The following is a 9,202-nucleotide window of genomic DNA, read 5'->3' as shown; positions in this document are numbered from 1 at the left end:
ATTGCGGCACTTTCAACAGTTTTGAACCGTACTCGAACGGCTTTTTCCAACTGTTACTTCCTTCGTACGGCACTTTAAGCAGTTTTTTTTTTTTTAATTGTTAAAAATTTTGCTTTTTAGTTATCTACTAACGTACATATATGTATATATGTATGTCTTAAACATATGTATGTATATGTCCGCCAGCCGAGCACAATTTCGAAATTTTGTCACTTCGTCTTTTGTTCTTTTTGCACTACTGTAAATCTCCTGTTTTTGTGTTTTACGTATTATGTATTAGCACTCTCTGCACCCACGATACTTCCCTTTTTCTTTTTCTTTTCTTTCGCTATGATAAGCTTAGGTAAGTATATGGGTAAGTATTAGCACTCCACTTCACCATACATGCGTATATGTGCGTCTATATATGTATACTATGTATATGTGTATATTGCTTTAATTTTTGTGTATATAGGTAAATACATATGTTGGAGGTATTTTTTGTTCACTTTTATATTTGCATGTACATATATCTGACCACTGTATTTTACAAAGCCTTCACGTAAGTATTAAATACTTTTCCCGCCACTTTTTCTTTTTATTTTCATTCTAGTTTTATGTGTTATATTTTATGTTTTATAATTTTTTCCTTATTTAGGTATTATTATCACTGCACAGCTTGGTCACTTCCACTATATGTATGTCATTGTATTTTATTGTCTTTTATTGCATTTTATTGTTTTAGGTGATTATTCACACTTCACTTTACCGAAGACCGAGAACCGAACCGATTGACAGGCAATTAGAAACGATAATAGTTAATTAAACGAAAACGAAAGTCAAATGAAATATATTCTAAGCTCACGCACTTAGTCCCTGCTCGGGCGCCATGAAAATTCTCAAGCGTTTTTGAGAAACGATAATACATATAACTTGGGAATGCGCGAACAAAGTCAATAAGCCTAATTGCCTGTCACGAAAAATGCGATAAAAATGAAAACGCGTGCGTTCGGTTAAACGGTTCAATTACAATAGAAAACTTCATTTCACTTAATCTAATTGCTAAGCCTAGATCTTAAAACTAACGGCTTAAACTAGTGGTAATATAAATATGTATTAAAAAAGGGGAAGTATAACTATTCAACTTTCGTTAAATATTGTAAAAGATTATGGTAAGTATTAAGGTAAGTAGTAGATTACCATTATGAATGCATTATTAAGATAAGTATTTTATAATAGATTTTCTTAATTTAATTTTTAATAATTCAATATTTTATAATTTGTATAATTCAATATTTCACAATTCATTTATTATTTTGATTTTAAGTATAAATTTGTAGATAAGTCGCTTGACGCAACAATGCCCCTCCCTAATGCGATCCTTTGTGTCAAATTTCATTTTAATATCTTTATTTATGGCTTAGTTATGACTCGGTTTTCGCCATTTTGTGGGGGTGGTAGTGGGCCGATTTTGCCCATCTTCGAACCTAACCTTTTTATGGAGCCAAGAAATACGTGTACCAAGTTTCATCATGATATCTCAAGTTTTACTCAAGTTACAGCTTGCACGGACGGACGGACGGACAGACAGACATCCGGATTTCAACTCTACTCGTCACCCTGATCACTTTGGTATGTATCGGGTGATTTTTTAAGAGCTTGATAACTTTTTTTAAAAAAAAAACCCATAAAATTTGCAAAATCTCATCGGTTCTTTATTTGAAACGTTAGATTGGTTCATGACATTTACTTTTTGAAGATAATTTCATTTAAATGTTGACCGCGGCTGCGTCTTAGGTGGTCCATTCGGAAAGTCCAATTTTGGGCAACTTTTTCGAGCATTTCGGCCGGAATAGCCCGAATTTCTTCGGAAATGGTGTCTTCCAAAGCTGGAATAGTTGCTGGCTTATTTCTGTAGACTTTAGACTTGACGTAGCCCCACAAAAAATAGTCTAAAGGCGTTAAATCGCATGATCTTGGTGGCCAACTTACGGGTCCATTTCTTGAGATGAATTGTTCTCCGAAGTTTTCCCTCAAAATGGCCATAGAATCGCGAGCTGTGTGGCATGTAGCGCCATCTTGTTGAAACCACATGTCAACCAAGTTCAGTTCTTCCATTTTTGGCAACAAAAAGTTTGTTAGCATCTTGGTTGACATGTGGTTTCAACAAGATGGCGCTACATGCCACACAGCTCGCGATTCTATGGCCATTTTGCGATTTAACGCCTTTAGACTATTTTTTGTGGGGCTACGTCAAGTCTAAAGTCTACAGAAATAAGCCAGCAACTATTCCAGCTTTGGAAGACAACATTTCCGAAGAAATTCGGGCTATTCCGGCCGAAATGCTCGAAAAAGTTGCCCAAAATTGGACTTTCCGAATGGACCACCCAAGACGCAGCCGCGGTCAACATTTAAATGAAATTATCTTCAAAAAGTAAATGTCATGAACCAATCTAACGTTTCAAATAAAGAACCGATGAGATTTTGCAAATTTTATGCGTTTTTTTAAAAAAAAGTTATCAAGCTCTTAAAAAATCACCCGATATAACCCTATATCTGACTCTTTTAGTTTTAGGACTTACAAACAACCGTTATGTGAACAAAATCTAATACTCTCCTTAGCGACTTTGTTGCGAGAGTATAAAAATGTGTAATTGTATTGATATATTTGAGAAAAGTGGTTAGCCGTGGCTGGCAGTGAATATTCGGGATGACATTCCTTTTACAATAGCATTACTGTTGGTGTTACGACTTTTAAATAAAATTGGTGTTTCTTATATGTATTTTTAGTGTTATAGTTAGAACACATTACTAAATTGTTATAGGATTTAGGATAATTTAAATTTTCGTATATTTTGTTTTCATTATATTTTAAAATTGGTTCAAATGGAAGTTTAATTTGCAAATTTCAGCGCCGGTGGTGGTTATGTGTGCCTTTTCTGTATAAGCGTTGTTTCCAAATTGTATGTGGGCGGCGCGCTGTACCTTTCGTTGTGCGCCGCCCCATCGTAAATCCTCTTAAGATTGACCTTCTATTCTCAGCTCTCACCTCGGCAAACCGAATCTTAGAGAATCATATTCCTCTGATGACAACGGAAATCCCATTAGCGGACTTAAATTAATTGTCTACGTAAATGATCTGGCGTATGATGTTCCTAGGTCTTCTGTCAATTTGCTCATCAATGGTTTGGCTTTGTGATAAGACATCTTATGCACTTTCGCTGGACAGACTTCAAGAATGACTTGGCATGCAGAAACCAATATTTCATTTAAGATTATAGAAAAATTCTGATGTAGTGATGTAGTAATCCGCAGTAATAACGTATAATCCCTTCATCGTCTAAATACGGATGGAGAGATGTCGCTATTCTTCGGTACACTCCTCTTACAATGTATGTCTCGGCCTCGGATAGTGTCTCAACGTCTAATGGAATAACTCGGTTGACATCAATGACGTTATTGTGTGTCTTATTGAGATTTAAGAAAACCTTAAGTGCAATATGAATCCAGACCATCACTTGCTTCAGCATTAAACGTGAATAAAAACGATTAAATTGCATCAAACAAGTATGTTGCGGTGCGGCAAGATTAGACCAAGGGCCAACGTTCGACGGAGTACCTTAAAAACTCAAGTTCTTGTAGGCAAGGACTATAACGCTTGGCGATAGGCAGATCTAACTTCGGCATTGATATCAAGTTCTGTATGGTGTCTCTGGTTTTACACGTCTTTGATACGTTTGAATTCCACCAACCATTTATGATGGAGGTCGTCCAGTATCATATCATCCCACTCGGTTAAACTCTTCCGTACGTCTTCGATCAAAGTTTTACCAAATAGCAGAAAGTCGCAAATATTCGAAAAGGATCAAATACGGACCTTACAATGCTTAGAAGCCATATCTCGTGCTCGGAGGGCTCATTTTGTATTCTTGGTGATAACAATTCACTGCTACGCAATTTAACATTATTTTTAATTTTGAAATTATTTTATTGGTTGCAATAGCGCGCGATTTCGAATGAATAAACTGATAATGAATGGTCAGAAAATTTAATTTTTAATCTATCTTTTGTATGTAATAAACAAATATTTATGTAAATATCCATAATATAATAGAGTTCTAAAAGCGTATAAGAATTTGAGAATGCGATATGAAAGAAGTCGAAAATCTGTGCTAGTGTGAACGCAATGAGCTACGCCAAAAGATAATTTAGAGATAATAAGCGACAAGAAGATTCGGCATCTGAACGCAGTCTATGTCGTGGACTCAAGGCAGTGGGAAGAAATCAGTTTTGATATTTTAATGTATTTCTTGGGTATTTTTTGGTTTCCATTCCACTTCTAAATTATACATTAATAACATTAGTTTTAGAATATCTTATATTAATCCCTTCCATATATTTACTTGCATATACATATATATGTGGAAATATTACGACGCCACATTTAATATTAAACGATTATTTATTGAAGAGATCTTAAAACACTTGTATTGCTGATGGCGTCTGTACAAAAAGTGACGCTTCTTAAAACTGTAAACTAAGAATAGGAATTTAGTTGGAAACTGTAAATTTCCAAGAATTTACATAGAAAAATTATAGAATAACTGACAAACAGTGCTGCCAGATGTGATGCATTTTGTTAGTGTGCCCACAGATATATATTTCAACACAATTACACGTTTTAACCAACTTAAATCTTACTCCTTTCCTGGGCTAATTAAATACATAAAACCTATTTCCATTCCACTACTAAAGTATACATAAATAACATTAGTTGTATAATATCTTATATTAATCCCTTTCATATATTTACTTGTATTTACATATACATATATTTCAAACCAATTACATGTCTTAAACAACTTAATATATATATAATATATGTACATAAAACCTATTTTCATTCAAATAAAAGTAAAACTTTCTAAAAAAAACTGTTATCACGAATAACGCCCTGTTTTTGCTATTTTTTTCTGCGGGATTTTAATTTGCGGTTAGTTTAGTTGTAATCAGTTCAGACCCATGAAGTCGCAGTGCTGCCAAATTAAGCCACAAGATCTTGGGCTCGCTCAACGAGCAAAACATAAGAGATATTATCCATGTTGTGTGGAGTTGTTCTGTAAGGTTTCCGTGTACATCACTGTAAAAAGAACTGAGGTGAACGTCTTATCTTAAAGTAATAAAAAGGAGTATGTATAGCTAGTTTCTTGACATATGGTAACTTTTTCATTGCGGTTAAAAAATGCTCATTATGCCTAACAAAAATTTTTTGTTATCCATTTGGTGAAAGTGGATTTAAAGTTGAGTCGTTGATAAGTTTACAATGAAAAATGAAATAAACTCAATATTAAGTGTTGATGGCAAATAATATTGGTAAACCACTACAAAAGAAGAACTTCTATAATTCTTATTTTACGAAAAACATCAATCAACAATCCAGTGAAGTTAAATTTCTCAAAAATAACTTGTAGTTTATTTCATCCATCATTTTGTATTGCCCCTTTGAAAATTAATTTCGTTTTACTTAAATTAACATAATTAACTTTCAAATTAGGATTAAAAACAAAGTGTACACAATTAAAAATTTTATGTACTATATATTAACGAAATATATCAAAAAACGATCGCAGAAACAAGTTAGTAAGGTGGGAAGTTACGTTAACCCCAATTTAATTTTATACTTATTAGGGAGAATCATTTCCAAACTTAGTACGGGTATGCTTATAAACAAGTTTAAGCGTCATTTAACTTGGCTCATACATACACATGTATGTATGTATGTATATATATGTTGAAGTATTCAAAACTGTGTTTGAATGTTCTTTTTTCACAAATACATTAAGTATGTAATATCAGATAGGTAGTGCCCGTTGAAAGTTATTTACAATTTTTGTTGCAAGGTAATATTAAGTACGAATAAATCAACTTTTCATTCATGGAATTTTCACGCCTTTAACCAGTAACAGTGATGAACGAAAGGTAAACTTATAATAGCCGTAGTTGCCAAATTACGCTTTAAATACCAGCTCATACCGCTCTTGCCTTCGAATTGGGCTTAAGGCTCCTGAATTTTTATTACTTAGCGGTAATATTGGAAACTAGTATTGAGATGATTATATTAAATAAAAATATTTTGTAGTTAACGGAGCTGAATGTGAATATATGTACATATGTACATATTTATATATCAAGATATGGGAATCTATGTACAGATGTATGTATGCATACCGAATCTAAGTGGCGTGGTGGTAGTCTAGCATGTTACATCAAATTCTCAATTAATTAAAAATCTTAAAATAAATAATATTTTAATTAGCGTTAACATAGTCAAAATTTCACTTTCCATTTGCCACAAAAAAATGTAAAATTTGTTTACAACATAGTAATTTTTTTCACCTCAATTAAACACAGAGAAATATTAATCACCAACTCAGAGTTTTTAAGGCTTTTTTATATAAAGTATAAAAATGTCAAAACTAATAGATCATTGAAATACATTAATATTTACGTTTATTGTGAGTTTTTAAAGAAAAAGGTATATTTCAAAAGTTGGTACACTCTTAGATCAGAAAATCGTAGATATTCTCAAAGAAAGCGGGAAAGAATTTTTGGTTGATATTGAAGGTGAGAACGCGAAAGTCTAAAATGACTTTTCACTACGCTAGCCGTTCTTTTAGCCATATTCCGTGCAGAATAGTGCTTATGTAGAATCGCTGCTGTATTGCGTTATCATTCGGGTTATGGTAAGGGGTCAATAAGTATGGTTCTAACACATGCCCAGCGTCCTCAAAAAGCCAAGCGTCCTAACTTGACTTACCACCATATTAAAAGTCTCTCTCTACGTGTTGCATCAGGCGGCAAGATATATACATATATTTAAAACCTAAAAACTAAAATTAATAAAACATGAAATTTTTATCAATTGAAGTTGGCCTCGTTTAAAACAATGTGTTTTTAATTGTAAATTTAATTAATATAATTTAAGTAAAACGCACAAATCGCCACAATGTATACAACCGATGAGTGAGCCTCGTTTAAAACAATGTGCTTTTAATTGTAAATTTAATTAATATAATTTAAGTAAAACGCACAAATCGCCACAATGTATACAACCGATGAGTGAATAAATACCTATTGGTAGTTTTTGCAGTAGCTTTAAATTGGACAGTATCAATATGTACAGTGTTTATGAATAAATTACTACTAAGCAGTGATACGGTAAATTTAGACGCACCGCTTTTTGTTTGCTGGTTCCAATGCCTTGTCTCCGAAGGCTTATGTGCGCTTTTGAGTGCTTTTGGTCAGCGTTATCCAAATGTCATTACGTTCCCAGAAGGTTATCCATTTGATGTGGCTATTTTTAGAAAGATTTTGCCGTTATCCATTTTGTTTACTTTAATGGTCGCAACAAATAATTTGTGCCTTAAATATGTGGGAGTAGCTTTTTATTATGTTGGCCGATCGCAGACGGTTTTTAATGTCGTACTAACATCTGTATTTACTGTTACGAAAAAAAACCAGCTTCAAGGCTACAATGTGCTGTGTATTTGTTGTTTTTGGTTTCCTTTTGGGAGTCGACCAGGAGAGCTTAATCTCACAGTTCTCTCTACGCGGCACAATCTATTGCGTTATGGGCTCGTTTATACTGGCCTGGTATTCTATTCAAACCAAAAAGGCATTAGTTCACGTTAATCAGCAAGTTTTTCTACTAAGCTACTACAATAATGTCTACTCCAGTGTCTTTTTCTTGCCTTTAATCTTCATTAATGGAGAAATGAACGCAATCATTGAACACATATTTGTTCCTTGGTTTATGAGTGCTATGGAGCTTGGCGGCTTATGCGGTTTCACAATTGGATTTGTTACAGTTTTGCAAATTAAGGTAACATCACCTTTATCTCACAATATTTCTGGAACTGCAAAGACCTGCGCTCAGACTGTTATAGTGACAACGGTATAATGATGCAAAGTCAGCATTATGGTGGGCATCAAATATTATTGTTTTACTGGCTAGTGCCGCTTATACACGTGTGAAGCAATTGGAAATGCAATGTCAACACGACCGCACTACCGCGACACAAAAGGCGTAAGGAAAACTTTTTTAACCGGCTTTGTATTTTTAAGGGAAAAGTTATAATTATTCTGGGTAGTTATGTTTGTAATGCAAACATATTCGTTTACAATTTCCTCCATGACGATGATAGTTATATAATAAACCAAAAATTAAATCTGAAATACACTTAAAAAGTATAAAAAAATTAATAGTGCATTAATAATTCTATCGAACCAATTACCTGTGTTTAATTCCTTTCGGATTTCGGTTGTCCGTTTTCGGCTTTCGGCTACAGTTTCGGGAATTAGTGAAAATATACATAAAATAATTATAACCCTTGTGTTATATAGTTAAACACATACAAAAACAAAAAAAAACTGAAAAAGGAAAAAATATACATATACAAAAAAAAGTTATACTTACGTACATACATAATATATACGTTAAAGTGAAGGTATTCTTTTATAAGTGGAGTGATCCCTATATACCCGAAAAGAAAATTTAAATACATATTTTATATGTACATTCAAGTGAGTGAAGTGATATGTACTGCAAATCGTTAAAAAATAAACAAAAGAAGTGATAAAAAAATGGAAAATTAGGTATATATGCATATGTATGTACCAGAGAGTTGCCACGAGTATGATAAAATCAGAACAAACAGTCGCGCCAAAAACACAATCAAATCAATTCAGTTCAGCATAGACTACATTGTTAATCAATTCGAGTAGCCGCCAGCGTCAACTGACCTGATGCAACACGAATAATCTGTTCTTCGGGAATCAAGATCATGTAATCGGTATGGCTGGCTTCTTTTGCAATCGTATCATGTCAGTTCATAGCGTTGCGACGTTTATTTGAATTGAAATGAAACTTTGGTAAACTATAAGTAAATCTTCGAGTAAATCTATGGGTAAATCTATGAGTACAGCAAACAACAACAATTTTCTGCTGGACTGATTTGAATCATGTGTGGCAAAAAATGTATCAGCTTTGAAAATGTGCGCATGTTACAAATTTTCGAAGCGAAAGCAATGGAAATTCCATTAAGAAAGTACATATATACATATATTTGTTATATGTACATATGTACCCAGGGAATTTCCATTATACATATAACATATGTATATACATACATACATGTGTATACAAACATATGTATTTGAAATA

The 9,202-nt window shown here is 33.2% G+C and overlaps 1 long non-coding RNA gene and 1 pseudogene across 1 annotated transcript; one reads left to right on the top strand and one right to left on the bottom strand.

The window, feature by feature from the left end:
* Window positions 1-4,011: 4,011 nt before the first annotated feature.
* LOC126764350 (uncharacterized) lies at window positions 4,012-4,487 on the bottom strand. The gene is made up of 2 exons (XR_007667963.1): window positions 4,383-4,487; window positions 4,012-4,318 (listed from the first exon to the last, which is right to left on the bottom strand). It is a non-coding gene; the product is annotated as an uncharacterized LOC126764350 (long non-coding RNA).
* Window positions 4,488-6,998: 2,511 nt separating this feature from the next.
* On the top strand, window positions 6,999-8,123 carry LOC126764732 (GDP-fucose transporter 1-like; annotated as a pseudogene).
* The last annotated feature ends 1,079 nt before the right edge of the window (window positions 8,124-9,202 follow it).

Source organism: Bactrocera neohumeralis, unplaced genomic scaffold, assembly GCF_024586455.1.
Source record: "Bactrocera neohumeralis isolate Rockhampton unplaced genomic scaffold, APGP_CSIRO_Bneo_wtdbg2-racon-allhic-juicebox.fasta_v2 cluster09, whole genome shotgun sequence".
NCBI classification, from domain to species: domain Eukaryota; kingdom Metazoa; phylum Arthropoda; class Insecta; order Diptera; family Tephritidae; genus Bactrocera; species Bactrocera neohumeralis.
The sequence above is the reverse complement of the archived record's forward strand: the minus strand, read 5'-3'. Positions and strand labels throughout refer to the sequence as shown.